The sequence below is a fragment of the Carassius carassius genome, chromosome 9 (assembly GCF_963082965.1).
Source record: "Carassius carassius chromosome 9, fCarCar2.1, whole genome shotgun sequence".
In the NCBI taxonomy this organism is placed as follows: Eukaryota; Metazoa; Chordata; class Actinopteri; order Cypriniformes; family Cyprinidae; genus Carassius; species Carassius carassius.
In genome coordinates, this window is record NC_081763.1 from 33202579 (window position 1) to 33217768 (window position 15190).

The 15190-nt window shown below is 38.2% G+C and overlaps 1 protein-coding gene across 3 annotated transcripts in view; it reads left to right on the forward strand.

Moving 5' to 3' along the window:
• Positions 1-3851: 3851 nt before the first annotated feature.
• Positions 3852-15190, forward strand: part of LOC132149664 (myosin-9-like) — a 44532-nt gene continuing 33193 nt past the window's right edge. Inside the window, exon 1 of one of the 3 annotated variants that reach the window (XM_059559062.1) lies at positions 3852-4057. The gene's annotated coding sequence lies outside the window, so the exon portion shown is untranslated. Of the gene's footprint in view, positions 4058-4096; positions 4204-15190 lie in introns of those variants that run through there. The other 2 variants (XM_059559060.1, XM_059559061.1) reach the window with 2 other exon arrangements.

Sequence of the window (15190 nt, forward strand, 5' to 3'; positions counted from 1 at the left end):
GCTGAATGTGCTGCTGAAAGACGCATTGTTGAGTTACTGAGAGCTGCGTCAAAACAACCCCGCAGAAGGTGAAAGAATGACGGAAGAGAAACTGTACACCTCTTCCGCTTTCAAACAATAGACCACACCTCCTCCCTCTCTGTGTCTCTCTCTCTCTCTCTGTGTCTCTCTCTCTCTCTCTCAGTCTCTGTCTCTCTCCCTCTCTCTCTCTCTGTGTCTCTCTCAGTCTCTCTCTCTCTCTCTCTCTCGTCTGTGACCATATAAGGTAAAAACAGCGAGACTGATCAAGCGCCGCTGCAGAATTCCTGCGCTCTCGTTTCTTTCACACTCCGTCACTTTTCTCTTGCTCATGTTTAATAATTACTTTTTCTCAGGCTCTTTGACTTTAAAGCAAAAAAGTGCTCATTTGCGTTGTTCTCGCTAGGCTACACCTCAGATGCTAATGATAAGGGGTTGTGTGTTTATGTAGCTTTAGCTAGTGGAAGACATTTGTCCCCAGATGTTTGAAGCTAACCGCCTCGAGCTGATCTTTGATGTGTGCTCTTGTAGTACACTTGTAGTTTCAAATCTGTCTGACAAGTGTGCACACTAGTGAGAAAGCAGCAATAAACAACAGCAAATTCAGTTTTTGTAAGCCAACTTGGGTGTAAGCATGTTTTTTGTTTTCCTCAAATAAGTTATTTTGTTGTACCATTTATTGACAGTAAACTTTTGGAGTGAAAGGGCCTTTACCGTTGACAAATATATAATTTTGGGTTTTTCTTATTGAGAAAAAAACTAATAAGCAAGCCCAACCCAGCTGAAAAGTAATGCAATGCATTGCTTTTCATTAAAGGTAACAATTACTTACCTTTTTATTAATGGATTAATACAATATTGCAATGCATTACTTTTAAAAGGTACTCCCAACACTAGATGAGTTTACCCGTTTTGTGCAAGGACCTTTAAATGACAACCTCTGTAGTCCCATTTATAGACACGTGTTGGCACTTTTTCAAGGAAATTAAGAGCTTTATCTGGTAAAAGTAAAAATATCTTGAGCTAGTGTTAACCACAAACATTATTTCAGGCATTTAACCAAAAACCCATTCAGAAAAGTGGAAACACTGCTGTTGACCTCAGGACAATGAAAGCAAAAGTGCCTACGAAATCAGAATCCCTGCATTCATAAAACATATTTATTTTTTTGTTTTGTTACTTAAACAAAGGTGTGTGTATATATATATATATATATGAACAATAGGAGTATTTAAGTATTATTATTATATGGTTATGTAAAAGTGAATAGCTATGTGACTAAGTGTGGGCGTCTGAACACAAAATACCTCTAATCGTTTACAGTAAATATCAATATTTGCACAAGCATTATTTGTCATTTAAACAGACTCTGAACCTGATACTCGCTCAGCCACAGTTTTTCTTCTCATGACAGCCTATGATGTGTAACAGAGGGTATTTCTAGTGTGAGGAGGGCAGATTTCACAAGAAAAGGGAACTTGTGGAAAACATTCCCGAAGGGAGTGAGTCAACACACGTCTTATCACTTCCTGCGCTCTCTGGAGGATGAGATGCGTCGGCCTGCTCCTGCTCCTGTGTCCATGCTGCTGCTTTTAATTAATCCGAGGCTCTGTGTGCTGCCATTTAAGGACAAACACACTCAAACACAAGCGTCAGAATATCAGTCATGAGAAAGAATCACGCATGGGTCATGGCAAGGACAACTCATTTAAGGTGGATTAAACCCAGAATAAGTTCTCAAACACACTGTAATGAAAGGTGAGGTCTCTGCAGTGCATGCATTCACAGAGAAACACTGTGTGTGTGTGCCATAATACAGGAACACACCCAGAGCCGGGACACACACACACACACACACACCCCAGGAGTGAAGCGGGTCAGACCTCCGGGAGAGAGAGAGAGACTGAGAGGGAGAGAGAGAGAGGGAGAGAGAGAGAGACTGAGAGAGAGAGAGAGACTGAGAGGAAGAGAGAGAGAGGGAGAGAGAGAGAGACTGAGAGGGAGAGAGAGACTGAGAGGAAGAGAGAGAGAGGGAGAGAGAGAGAGACTGAGAGGGAGAGAGAGACTGAGAGGAAGAGAGAGAGAGGGAGAGAGAGAGAGACTGAGAGGGAGAGAGAGACTGAGAGGAAGAGAGAGAGAGGGAGAGAGAGAGAGACTGAGAGGGAGAGAGAGACTGAGAGGGAGAGAGAGAGAGACTGAGAGGGAGAGAGAGACAGAGAGAGAGAGAGACTGAGAGGGAGAGAGAGACTGAGAGGAAGAGACAGAGAGAGAGAGGGAGAGAGAGGGAGAGAGAGCGGGTGAGAGAGAGAGGTCAGAAGTGGCCTTATTTGGTCATCTCTCTCTCTCTTTCTCTCTCTCTGTGTGTCTCACTGCATCTGGCATCGCTCAGTCAGTGACCTTTGACTCTGCGTCTGAGAGTCCTGTAGTTGTCCAATCAGCGCTGAGTGAAAGGCCCGAGAGCTGTGTTTTGATCGCTGCGTGCGTTCAGGCCACTGCAGACTCCCACAAACATTCCTTACACGCTGATAAAATACTCCTGGCAGGTCCTTCCGTCGTTTTCCCTGGATCCTAATACCGCATTCCTCGGATACTCCAGTCGTGTGCAGCTGGAGACGCTCCAGCCTCCTGCAGGTGATCACTCGTGTTTGATCGGTGCCCGAATACAGCACACATTCACATTTACACTTATTATTTCCTTAGAACTAGAAAGAGCTTTATTGCCAAGTGTGCTTGTGCATACAAGGAATTTGTTTTAGTGACATAAGCTTCCAGTAAACAGAGACAACACACAGACAAAAAAAAACTAAAGCCTTTGCAAATAATTAAGTGTATAAACAGTTGTGCCATAAATGATAATGGAATAGGATTGCGTAAGATGCAAGGATGTACTGGAGGGATAACAAATAAATATAAGGATATTGCACATTTTTATTGCATAAGTGAGGAACATTTAACTGTTTCTTTAATCCAGAACTATTCTAAAGTGAGTAAGAATCTGTTCGTTAATATTCCATTTGATATGAATTGAATTAAAAAGTAATGCAAAATAAATAATGTGACCATTTATTTCTGTACTTCTGCAGTAAGATGTGCAGATATCGTTCAGGTTTTGCATGTATGCGTGCTTTTATCTTGATTTTTTATGTATCTTGATCTTGATTGAATGAGTGTCAGTTTGAACAGAAAGCAGTTATAGTTTCAATATCCAGAATTTAATTTAACAATAACACTTACAAAATGTACACATTAAAGTGTATTTCAATAATAAAATTATTCTACGCACATTCAAATAATGATAGATAGATAGATAGATAGATAGATAGATAGATAGATAGATAGATAGAGACATATATATATTGCTAGACAGACCAATAGATGGATGCATAAGATCCGTGATTATACTAGAATAAACTTTTAAAGTAGTAAAATAAACTATGGACTCAATATTTGAATGGAAATAATCAAATAAAATTGTCATATTGTGGAATGTATGTCAACACTGGCACTCATTATTTATTAAAATAAAGTGTTTGTTAAGAAATTTCCTGATTCCAGAAATTATTCTGTGTGTGTGTGTGTAAACACGGTCCGGCGACTTATATGGTCACAAAATCCCAAAGTTGCGCACATACCTCAGACATTAAACACACATACGGGCCACTATTTCAAGTGCACCCTGTGACGCGTACTTTGCCGCTCGGACACGCACACACATCGCTCGTGATTGGCCGAGGCGCTCGGGAATGTAGAGCGAGCGGGCTGTGATTAGCGGAGAGGCGGGGCTATGGGCGGAGCCGCGTAGAACAGAACCCGCCCTCTCGGGACCGCGCCCCGAACCATTACAGCAGGACGGAGTTCAACTACCGAGTGGAAGAAGAGGAAGAGAGGAGAGAAAAAATAGAAAAGAGAGAACGAGGCGAGGGGAGCGAACTTCTGCGCAGTTTCTGCGGATTGAAAAGGGAAGTTTGCAGCGCAGCGACACGGATCCGGATCTACACTGAGTCCCTGGAGTCTGAGAGCGTCTGCATCTGATCAGCAGGTAAAGCAGGAAGCGCCGCTGGGGGGGACTCGACCTGATCTCGCTGCTCTTTCAAACTTCTGTGCGTCAGATCGCAACGCTTCATCGTTGTAGCGAGGGACTGATAAGCTGTGACGCGCGTCAAGGTCGGCCAGGACGCGCGAGCGGTGAGTTACAGGAGCACCGCGGTACGCGGAAGTGCAGTGATGGCACAGAAGAACGTTATTTGCGCGGAGAAACGTTAGAGCACGGAGTACTGTGCTGAGCATGATGTCACTGTGCGGATTAACCTGAACTCGCGAGATCTTACCTGAGTAGAGAAATGAACGTGGACGGAGGTAAACGCTTTCAGGGAGTTCTTGCAAGTTGGTTAAGCGGAGCACGTGCGCGCTCTCAAAGTTCTGTATCCGGGCTCGCGCATCCGTGCCCGCTTTGAATAACTGCATAACACGCTGCCTTCGGAGACAGGAAGACATCAAAGCACGTCCGAGTCCAGATTCAGCTTCACTTCCTGTCTCCGGAGGTACCTTCTTCTGATCGATTGAAGGCTGCATAGATGTATCCTTCGCTGTCTTTGATATCCCACAATCCTGTGCGATGGTCTAAAACATAAAGATGGCGTCTGAAAGTGGCGTTTGGTGGTCAGTTTGGGTGTAATTGCATATTTCCGACTAACTCTTTGTGCTTTTGATGTTATTACTAGCAAGAAATCAGTATTACAGTTATGTTAATTAAATATTTGTCTTATCACCAAAACCCGTTCTATTTTGTAGTAGATCATTAAACTGTTACGCCGCCTCAGAAGCTTGTCCGAAATCACTCTCACAAGATGCCTTTGGGCAAAAACGCTGCCTGCTAAGTCATTGTCTCTGAGTTTTCGGATGCAGGAGTTTATATGAATGTATGTCTGAGGAGAACTGCCTGTCTTTAAAAGAGTTTAGATGGTATTTTCTTCTCATCTTGCCTCTGTATAATACATATTAAAGTTCATAAGTGCAGCGCTGCTTTGTTTACAGCGGTAACCAAAGAAACGCTGTAAGCGCCACCTGCTGGCAGAGAGTGAATCTGCGTTTCGTTCAGCTCCTCTGCTGTTTCTGTTTCATGCAGATATTGTTTGTGTATAGTTTCACAAAACTCAACTCAAAATCTGTTTTTGCTTCAAATTCGAAATGCTTTAGATTAAAAACTGCTCATGTTGCATGTATGCAGCATCGTTGTGTGGATCATGATTAAAATACAGTGGTTGCATCTAAATTTTAATGGAAAGAGCACAGACAAAGCATTAGTTTGTTTATATGAAGAGATTTATTTTATTTGATTTGGGGCTTGTTTTAAAATTTCAATTGAGTTTTGTTAAAATTTTGTCATTTAGCAGACACTTTTATCCAAAGCTGCTTACAAACGAGGACAACAGAAGCAATCAAAACCAACAAAAGAGCAATATTAGTATATTACAAATTAGTGTTATATTTCAATTTCACAAATAAATGTGCCGCATTTAGTCCAAGCGACATTAAAAGGACACATTTAATCTATAATTTGTCTTAAATCTCATTTTGTTGAAGAACATCCTGAACCGTTAGACCCCTGTTATTGACTCTGTTAGAGGAAAGCGATCAGGATGTCAGTCTTGACGTCAGCCTTAGACTGATTTGATTGTGATTTGTCGTGGTTTGAAATCGCACACAAGTCTGTGTCTGATCCTCGTGACCTCTCAGATTCACACCGATATGAGTGTGTACTACAGTCTCGATCATCATCATTATACTTGTGTCTGCGTGTTCATCTAGTTATTAACAGTGTGCTAATGATCAAATACCGCTGGTGTGAACGTACTCTACCCATTTTCACTTTCTTAGACATCTGCAGTAGACACCTGGCCAGTGTGTTTGTGTGTGTGTGTGACCTGGTTTTCCGCTAGTGTGTGTGTGCGTCTAGGACGCTGTGACCCATTAAAAGCTCGTGCTGGTCTTATTCTGTGTTGTGTTTGAGTTGCTCTGGTTTGTTAATCCAGCACATGTTTGGGGAATGCTAGCGTTTCTGCAGCGTCTGGTCATGCCACAGAGATCAGGTTTACACAACCACGCTCCAACGTAACCTCAGCGTGGGTGGGGACACTTTCTTTGAGCCCACAGTTTCCATGTTTGGGGGCGAGTCAGTGAGAAAACATGGCCGACGTCTGTAGTTTGACACTGCTATCTTTTTAATTTACAGTAACCTAGCTGTGTTATACACTTATGATGGAACAGTGAAGTTAACAGCGGCTTTGTGAATTGACCAAATGTAACTTGAACGCATCAGACGATGTAATTACGACCTCACAACTCTATTTTATCAGAATGTCAAAAATGAGGACATTTTGCAATAAAATTGGTTAAAAAAAGCCCTTATGCATTTCTAAATGTTCAATGTCGTTAATGAAACAAAGATTATTGGAGCGTGTCTTCCAAGAAAACACTATTTCAGTCTTTAAACTTCCAATTTGCCATTTGGTTGCAATTATTTGTGACATTTACTAGCAGTTTCTGAGTAAGTAAACCCTACAGCACATTTTCCAGCGTATCGCATCACATGCTGTTTTCTTAGAGACCGTGAGCAGTGTACAAACTACAACAGTGTGTTTTCAGAAAGAAAGAAGTCATGCATTACAGTGATTTCTATCGTGTTAGTCCTCGCTCAAAGCCGGCTGAAATCAGACTGGAAATGAGTTTAGAGTTACTTGTGCTTTTATAAAACAGTGAGGAGAGTTATATAATAAACACCAGCGATCAGTTAAAATATATAAAACATCTAGAAATGATCTCTGATATATCTATACATATAATTATAATAATAAACACAAATAAGAAACATATTTAATGCGGAGAGATTCATCTGCAATATCATGTTTTGTGAAGAAGTTGATCGATATCGTTAATACAATTATTTTTCATTATTTTAATTGTAAGATACATTTTACATTTATTCATAATATTTAATTCTAATAATAAAGAATTATAATACATGTGCATTAATTATAATGAATATGAAAATAGTTTATTAAATGTTATAATAATAAAGTATGTTTTTAACAAGGCTGAATTTATGTACAGCTACAGACAGAAGAATGTTTATGCATTACATTTATTATTAAATATTATAAAAATCTTATTCAGCAAATTTTTTATTTTATTATATAATGATCATTAAAATGTCATAATAAAGTCATTTTTAAAACTGAAACATAATTAAATATTATTCATAAATAAACTTGTTTCTTAAGTGGGACACAAAAGATCATTTTTAGAAATGTCAGAGATCATTTTTAAATCTGTTTGAGTGTTAAAAATTGTGTGTATGTATGTATGTGTGTGTGTGTGTGTGTGTGTGTATTTATCAGTGTCATAATTAGCATAGCGTTCACAGTGTTATTGATCAGTAGCAGTGATTGTGATGTAGTATTGTACTCCGAGGCAGTGATCCGTCTGCACATGTTCTTCAGGAGACTGGTGTGTGTTTAATGAGGTCGACAGGTGTGGCTCTTCATCCAGCTCCAGGTGCTGTTTATGCCCTCCGAGCCCCAGGGCATTGTGGGTAACTGATGCGTGTGCTGAGACAGGGGTCAGGCTCCGGGGGGTGGACAGGTCATGGAGTTTCCTCTCGTCTCACCTCCTCCGGAGAGATCTGCTGCTGTGGTTGTTTGTGTGATGACATCACCCGCAGTGCATCATGGGAAGAGTGCCGGAGATCACAGGAGAGTTCAGATGAAAACAATCATGTCTGAGTCTGATGTTTAAACATCACAGAACACTGTTTATATACAGTTACTAGAGTTTATTACTAAATAAATATTCATAAACTAAACAAGACCTATTTTATGAAAGTGAATGAATACAATTTCATTCACATTTATTACTTACATTTAAATAATAAATAAGTTAATACACAGTAAATTAATGTATATTTAATATTATTAAATAAATTACTTGAGTAAAACACAAAATTAAATTTTATATAAATAAACATGACTGAGTATTAGGAACTCGGTTTCAGAAAGTTATTATTTTATTAGTTGTTTATGTTTATATATATATATAAGACAGTCTGAGAGGTTTGGAAGGGAAGTGATGATCATTATTGTGTTGCGTTCTCATCTCGTAGAGCCGCATCATATCCTGTTTCCCAGTGGATCAGATGATGTTCGGCCGTCTCTGTTTTACTCCACTGACGTTTAGACGGGATTCGTCAGGAAGATTCGTCTTCATCCTCCTTTCTGTCCAGTCCTGCAGGCCTTCCCATAGTGCACCTGTGCAGCTGACAGGAAGTGAGAGCGCTCATACGACTGTCAGGCCTTGTGTTCACTGCAGACTCAGTCCTCCTGCTCAGTGGCCCACTGTCAGAGACGTGATGTCACTTCCTGTTGCAGGAGTCAGCTTGTCTGTCTTGTGGATGTTTCCTGAAGCAGATCAGATCAGATCAGGGCTTGTTATAGTTGCCTGGTTTTCTCTTGAACTCATCAGTCAGTTTTATTTCATATTAGGCATTTAATCATTCATTTATAAACATTCTTTGGAATATCTTTTGTGATTCCACTTAAAAAGTCATGAATTTATTAATAACTTTAATAGTATTTACAGATTATTTTAGTTGCATTTTAATACAATTCTGAAGGGATTTAATTTATTATAATGATATTTATATTTATAATGTCATGTATTTATAATATTTAATAAAAATAAAATGTAGCTATACATATGCAACAGTAATAAATATATTCAGCACTGAATCAAATGTAGAAATGTTATATATATATTACGTTCTACTTAAGTCATTTTTAATTTATGATTTATTAAAAAAATTCTTACATTTATTTATTTTTAGTTAAAATACTACTACTACTTATAAAATAAGTATATTTTCAATTACTTATTATAATTTAATACTATTTATATTTATAATTTATTCGTAATGATGCATTTACAGTTTTATTTCATAATAATGAAATATATTAGATGCACATGACCAATAATAAAAAATATATATAATGGGTTAACATTTATATTAATGAATATAATGATTAATAAAATGTTAAAATTATTTCCTGTGACTCTGAAACTGAACTGCTGCATGCAAACACTAAAACAGAGGGATATTCTTCTTCTTCTCGTGGTTCATCAGTGTCTCCTGCAGCGCTTCTCGAGACGTTTACAGCGGGACTTTGAGCTGTGATTTGATTGGGTGTGGAGTCCTCAAACACAGATGAACTGAGAGAGATTAGAAGTGAAACCAGAGGAAGGGCTTTTACTGATAACAGCACTCGTAAATGTTTACTTGTGCAGTCAGAGATGAGCTGATATTACACTGCCTGTGTGTGTGTGGAAAAATATGGTCTTGATTACATATAAATAAATAATAGTTTTGGATATTTGTTTTATTATAATATTTAATATAATATTTAACATTTATATGTGTTATTGTATAAGTATTATGTTTTTATTAGTAAATACATATAATTAAATTAATCTAAATCTAAAAATGTATTCATTAAATGAATAGATAAATGTACGTGTTGTATTGGTTTATTGGGCACATCAAGGTTAGATTGTACATCTGTGTTTAACTGTAGATATACTATTTGATTTATATTTAATATTTATGTATAATGTATTATTTAAATTGTATATATTAAGCTATACAGTTCATTTTATTAATTATAATACATTTATAAATTAATTGTACTTTTTATATGAACTCATGTACATGTTTATTAATGTAAATTATTATGATTGTGTAAATAAAATATTTATTTGATTATTCACGATTAGTAAAATGCATGATAGTAAAATATTTTGCATATATATTATTGTATTAAAATAATGCGTTTAAGGTTTTAATATTATGTAAGACATGTATTATTTGTTTTACTATGAAATATTAATACTTTAATTGAAATGTATCCTGTAATAATAAGTGTTTGACTTGAGCGTATGAAGTGATTGTCTGTTTGCTGATGCTTCGGTCTGTTAAAGACACAAACTCTTCGTCGTTTCCTTCGTTTGTTTACATGCTTGTTTCCCGTTTCTCTCCAGCCTCGCATCAGAACTGCACTATAGAGGGTTTTCACGACGCGTCATCAACCCGGAAGTCGGCCATTTTGGAGGCACTGAACGTAAACAGTGCCATTGAACTGAATGGACTCGCAAATTTGGCTGATTATTGCTTCTGAAAAATGGTCAAGTTTTGGTCTGTACTCATTGGTCGCACCGAGAAAAAACATTTCTAGTTCTATAGACTGCCGAAAGTTAAAGAGAAGAGTGCAAAAAACTGATGAAAGATGGCGTTTGAGGTAGAGAGAGGCACAGCATCAGCCACATGTGTAAATGAAGCATTATCTATGGCTACATTTTTGACGTAAAATAGTTAACTATGGGTACATACACACTGTCAATCCGATTATCTTTGTATCCGTTTGGAATATTATCTAAAATGATGTCCACGCTGTATTGCAACTGTTCAGGTCCGATTTGTGTGTCCACGCAGCTCTTTGACAACACGGCAATGTTGCGTTGATGGAGGGGTATTGCATTGGCAATATAAATGTTTTCTTATTTAAATTTGACGCGTCTTTGCATTGACTTAACATTGAAATCACTCGCGCCTGACGCGCTATTCGCGTCCGGTCTGAACGCACCTTTCAGTGCGTGTCCTGTCCACTACAGCGGCAAAAGTCCGCTCAGTGCGCATGGCATCGCTGTAACGTCTCCGCTTTGGGGTGTGTCTGTTGCGAGTGTGTTTAATCTAAGTTTTTTTTTCAACACACGGACAGTGGTTAAGGCGGCTCTGGCCGCGCTGGACTAAGTTACTGCGTCTCGAGCTGCAGAACTGTAGGAGGCTGGTAAGTTACTGTTTGCACAACTCTTTTTCCGCGCCGGTTTCAAAATACTTTTCAAAAATAATAATTTTCTGCTCGTCCGGCACTTTGCAACAACACAGCCTTGTTTCGGCAGCGACTTTCAGCATGTTCCCAATAACAACGTCTGATGTTTACATTTTACGTGGCGTGAGAAAGTCACATAAACCACGCGAAAGAGCGTTCAGACTGGTGGATTTCCTGATATGTGATTTGAATAGGATATTAAACCACATATGGATGTACTAGCTCGTTCAGATCTTTACCACATATTACCTTAAGTTTGTCAAAATGTTGAGCTCTTTCCTGCTTTAAGTCCTTCTCTATATGATTTTGCAGCTTCCATGTGTTGTTCCCGTGGTTTAGACATCAGAAATTAGTGTAACAATGTGTTCAGTAGTACATAAACAGTGCAATCCATGCCGTTGTTTACATCCGAGTACCTCCAATATGGCCGCGCATCCGGGTAACTGACCAAATCGGGACGTAGGTGAAAACCCTCTATTGTGCTTCGTTCAGTTATCACCAGCTAAATTAAGTGCTGCTTAATTGTTCATAAAACCGTTCTTGCGTAAGTCGTCAAATTCATCTTCCAGCCCTCTGTGAAAGAATGGATTCATAAACAGGTGAAATTAATTCTGAATCACGAATGAAACCCAGTTAGTAGTTCTGTCAGAGACGTAACAGAAGAAGAAGAAACGGTTCACTTTAATAATGAAAGCTGACTGAATATGAGCCGATCTGTTGAACACCACGAGATGAGCCTTTCTCACAGGAAGGAAATGAGGGCGGGGCCTGATTAATATGTAAATACGAGCTGCTGTGTTCTGATTGCCTGGAGGGACTCACTTACACACACACACTTACACACACTCTTTCATACAAATAGGGAAAGCTGAACATTGGGTCACATTTAAACTGGTATCTGGAGCAAGATTTCCCACAATCCTTTGCTTCTCCTCCGGGAGCTTCGGTCAGATTGGACTGCATCTCTTGATCCAGTCCAAAAAGATATTTATATGTTCATTGCTATTAAGATGTTTTGTATGGTGAAGTTATTCTCATCACACTCTTAAAGCGCCGAATTCTTGTGACTATAATATGAAAATATTTATTATTAGTATTTTTCATATAATGTTTTATAAATAATAAATAAATATGTTTTATATTTATTATAAAGTAAGATATTTGTATGCATTATTGTATTTGTTTTATTATTATTAGTAGTACTATTAAATCAATTAATATGTAGTTATGAATTAAATGATCGATTAATTATATATTATTAAATTAATTTACCTGTATTATTTTAATTAAACAAATTAATGTAAATTTATTCTTAATAAATTACTACGTATAAGTAATAGATAAATTATTATATTTGATTATGAATTAAATGATAAATAATTGATTATTATATTATATGACATTAATATACACTTAAGTAATAAATTAATGTAAATGGTTTAATACATTTAATTCATATATTTCCCAATGTCCTAAGTTTCTTACGATTAAAGCTCTGCTAAATTATTAAATTTAAATTAATTTTTTTCTATTTTAAATATTCTAATTATTGTACTTAATATAATAATACAGAAGTATATTGTTTATATATGTATTCAATTGTTTTGTTATTATGTGAGACTCAAGTGTGTCGAACTCTTTGAATCTCAAACTCAAGAAAGGAGAAACCACAATGTCAGATTATTTCTTTATTTATTTGTGTTGACATTGATTTAGATAAATGGACACAGTTTAAAGAGCAGGACCTCATTAAAAATGATTAAAAACAGATGTTTGTGTTATTTTGAGATGTGGAAATCTAGAGTTATTCTCGATGGATAATGCAGTGTCTATTTTAAACGAACTGAGTGTTGTGTGAAATCAATGTTTAGGTGCTTGTATCATTAAATTATACTGCATAATGTCAACTGTTGGGTTTGTCAAGAAGCATCTAAGTGTGTGATGATCCACCTAATGCCAACATATGAAAAGAAGAAAGGTATTCATATAGTAGAATAGAATATGAATCGAAATTTCACACAAAAATCCAAATATAAGGGATGTAAACTCCATTTATTTGGGAGTCAGAACAGCAAAACCATATTAAATCTGATTAAAAAACAATTTCTGAACTCGTCTAAATAAATTTTGTTGTGGTTTAGTTGAATATTTTGAACTGTTTTCTTGGGGACTAGTTCTAGGATGTGAAAAAAACAGCAGAAATAAAAGGGAAATGTGGAAAGAAACGTGTGGAATAACTCAAGCGCTCTTTGATAAAGCTGATAAACCTGCCGATGGGTGTTCGAGCACAAGAGGAACTAATGACCCTATTTACCAGATGAACGACTCCACGAGCAATTACTCCTGTGCACTGGTTTGCACTGCTTTATGGCTGCTAAAACTACATTTCCCATCATTCTTGGCTCAGTTGCACAGCTAATTTGGGGTCATGAGAACGGCCCAGCGGTCGAGCCGCTGACCGAGTGTTGCAGATGTGTTTTCTCAAGGGTTTTTCACACACACAGACTCCACCAATGCTGGTGCAGATTTAACCATTGATTAACCAGTAATGCTATTTTAACCATTCATATTAACTAAGCTGTGTTTAGGACCCAATTGCTAGTCAACAGACATTTTCCAAAATCTACAACCCCATTGACCAGACTGTTGCTTGATGTACATCATCTCAAAGCAACCAGAGTTCACCGTCTCTCCAGCGTCGTCATAAACTGGTTTTATATCAGTCACTTATTGTCTAGATATCAGTGACGGCTGTTAAACCTCCAGCTCATCAGTACAAACACATCGGATCGCTATATCAAATCTGGAACAGCCAGAGTCCTCCCATGTGGCAATCTGTTTCTTGCTCAGGGTGTGGAAGAGAGTCGAGCTCTGAAATAACTCATGGGCCTGACAGACTCAATGGAGTGTGCCGCTGCAAATCACTTAACACCCAAACCAGCTCCCCTGAGGTTCCCCTGAGGCGCAGGAAACCGTGTGCCACTCAGAACAACATTCTTTTGCTTTTTGTGAATGTTAACCCTTTATAAAATGCTGGAGTGTTTGGGGAAACTTTGTCATTTTCAGCCTTTTTTCCATCACTTTTGCCCGTAATTTCCTGTTCAAGTGGCAGAAAGCTCAAGCGCAGATGGTGTTTTCTGTCCATTGAAGCTGCTGGCATGATTGTCTTTCGAGGTTGTTGTGTGTGTGTGTGTCTGATCTGGTAAGACCTGTGTTCCTCCCTCTCCTGTAGCTGAACGCTTTGAGAAGCAGTGGAGCGTGGGAACCACTGGCGGCCATCTTGAGCCTGTTTGGGCTCGCAGTGTTATGGTTCAACTGAGTTCTGAGTTTGTTTATGTCCCTGGGCGACTGTGTTAACCTGACACCTGCAGGAGTTCACACACCTGACGGGCTCCTTCCCGCCAAGAGCTTATCGTCAACGGCGTGAGATCCAAACCACCTGGAGTCACTCGCCACTATTGTTTCTTTGTTTCTAGCACCTCAGAAAACACACTCAACCATCTGTTTCTGCAGTCAGATTTTCTTCTGTTGTGTTGGTTTTTGGAGAATCAGGGAGTCACACAAACCTGTGCATGTTTAATCTGTAATGCATTACAACGCAAATCAGATGACTTATTTCAAGTTACAAATAACGTAATGTAGTGTTGTCAAAAGACCCGGTACTTCGGTACCAAGTCGGTACTAAAAAAATGTAAATGTGACGGTACCAGGTTTCTTTAAGTACCGGTAGTACCGAGGTCCCGTTCAAACCCGGTTCAGCCCTATGATTTCCGCGAAGCAGAAAACGAGGACGGAATCTCAAAATCCAGTCATGAAAATGAAACTTACATTTTAATATGGACAGTCATGGAATTTGTCAAAGTTAGCATAAATTAATCAAATCAAATCTCCATATGGACCAGTATCTGTAAATGTTAAGCCGCAAAAGTTGTTTGAAATATGAATCCGTGCGGGTTTGTTTACTACATAGACTGAAGCACATGACGCTTGCATTAATTTCAGCATCTGAGCTTGAGAGTTCTCTCTCCATCAAGTGATCTGAACTTTTCAGTTTCTCCGGTAGTGGGCGGAGCTAATGCGCAAATGGCAATTTCATTGGCTGGCGCTAATCTAGTACCGTCCCTGTTTTGATTTCAGCAAATCAGTTTGACCGAACGCAGACAACGTGATTAATATTCATGAACCCAGCAGCTCATCAATTCATAGTGCATTGTATATACATTAGTATGATAGTAGAA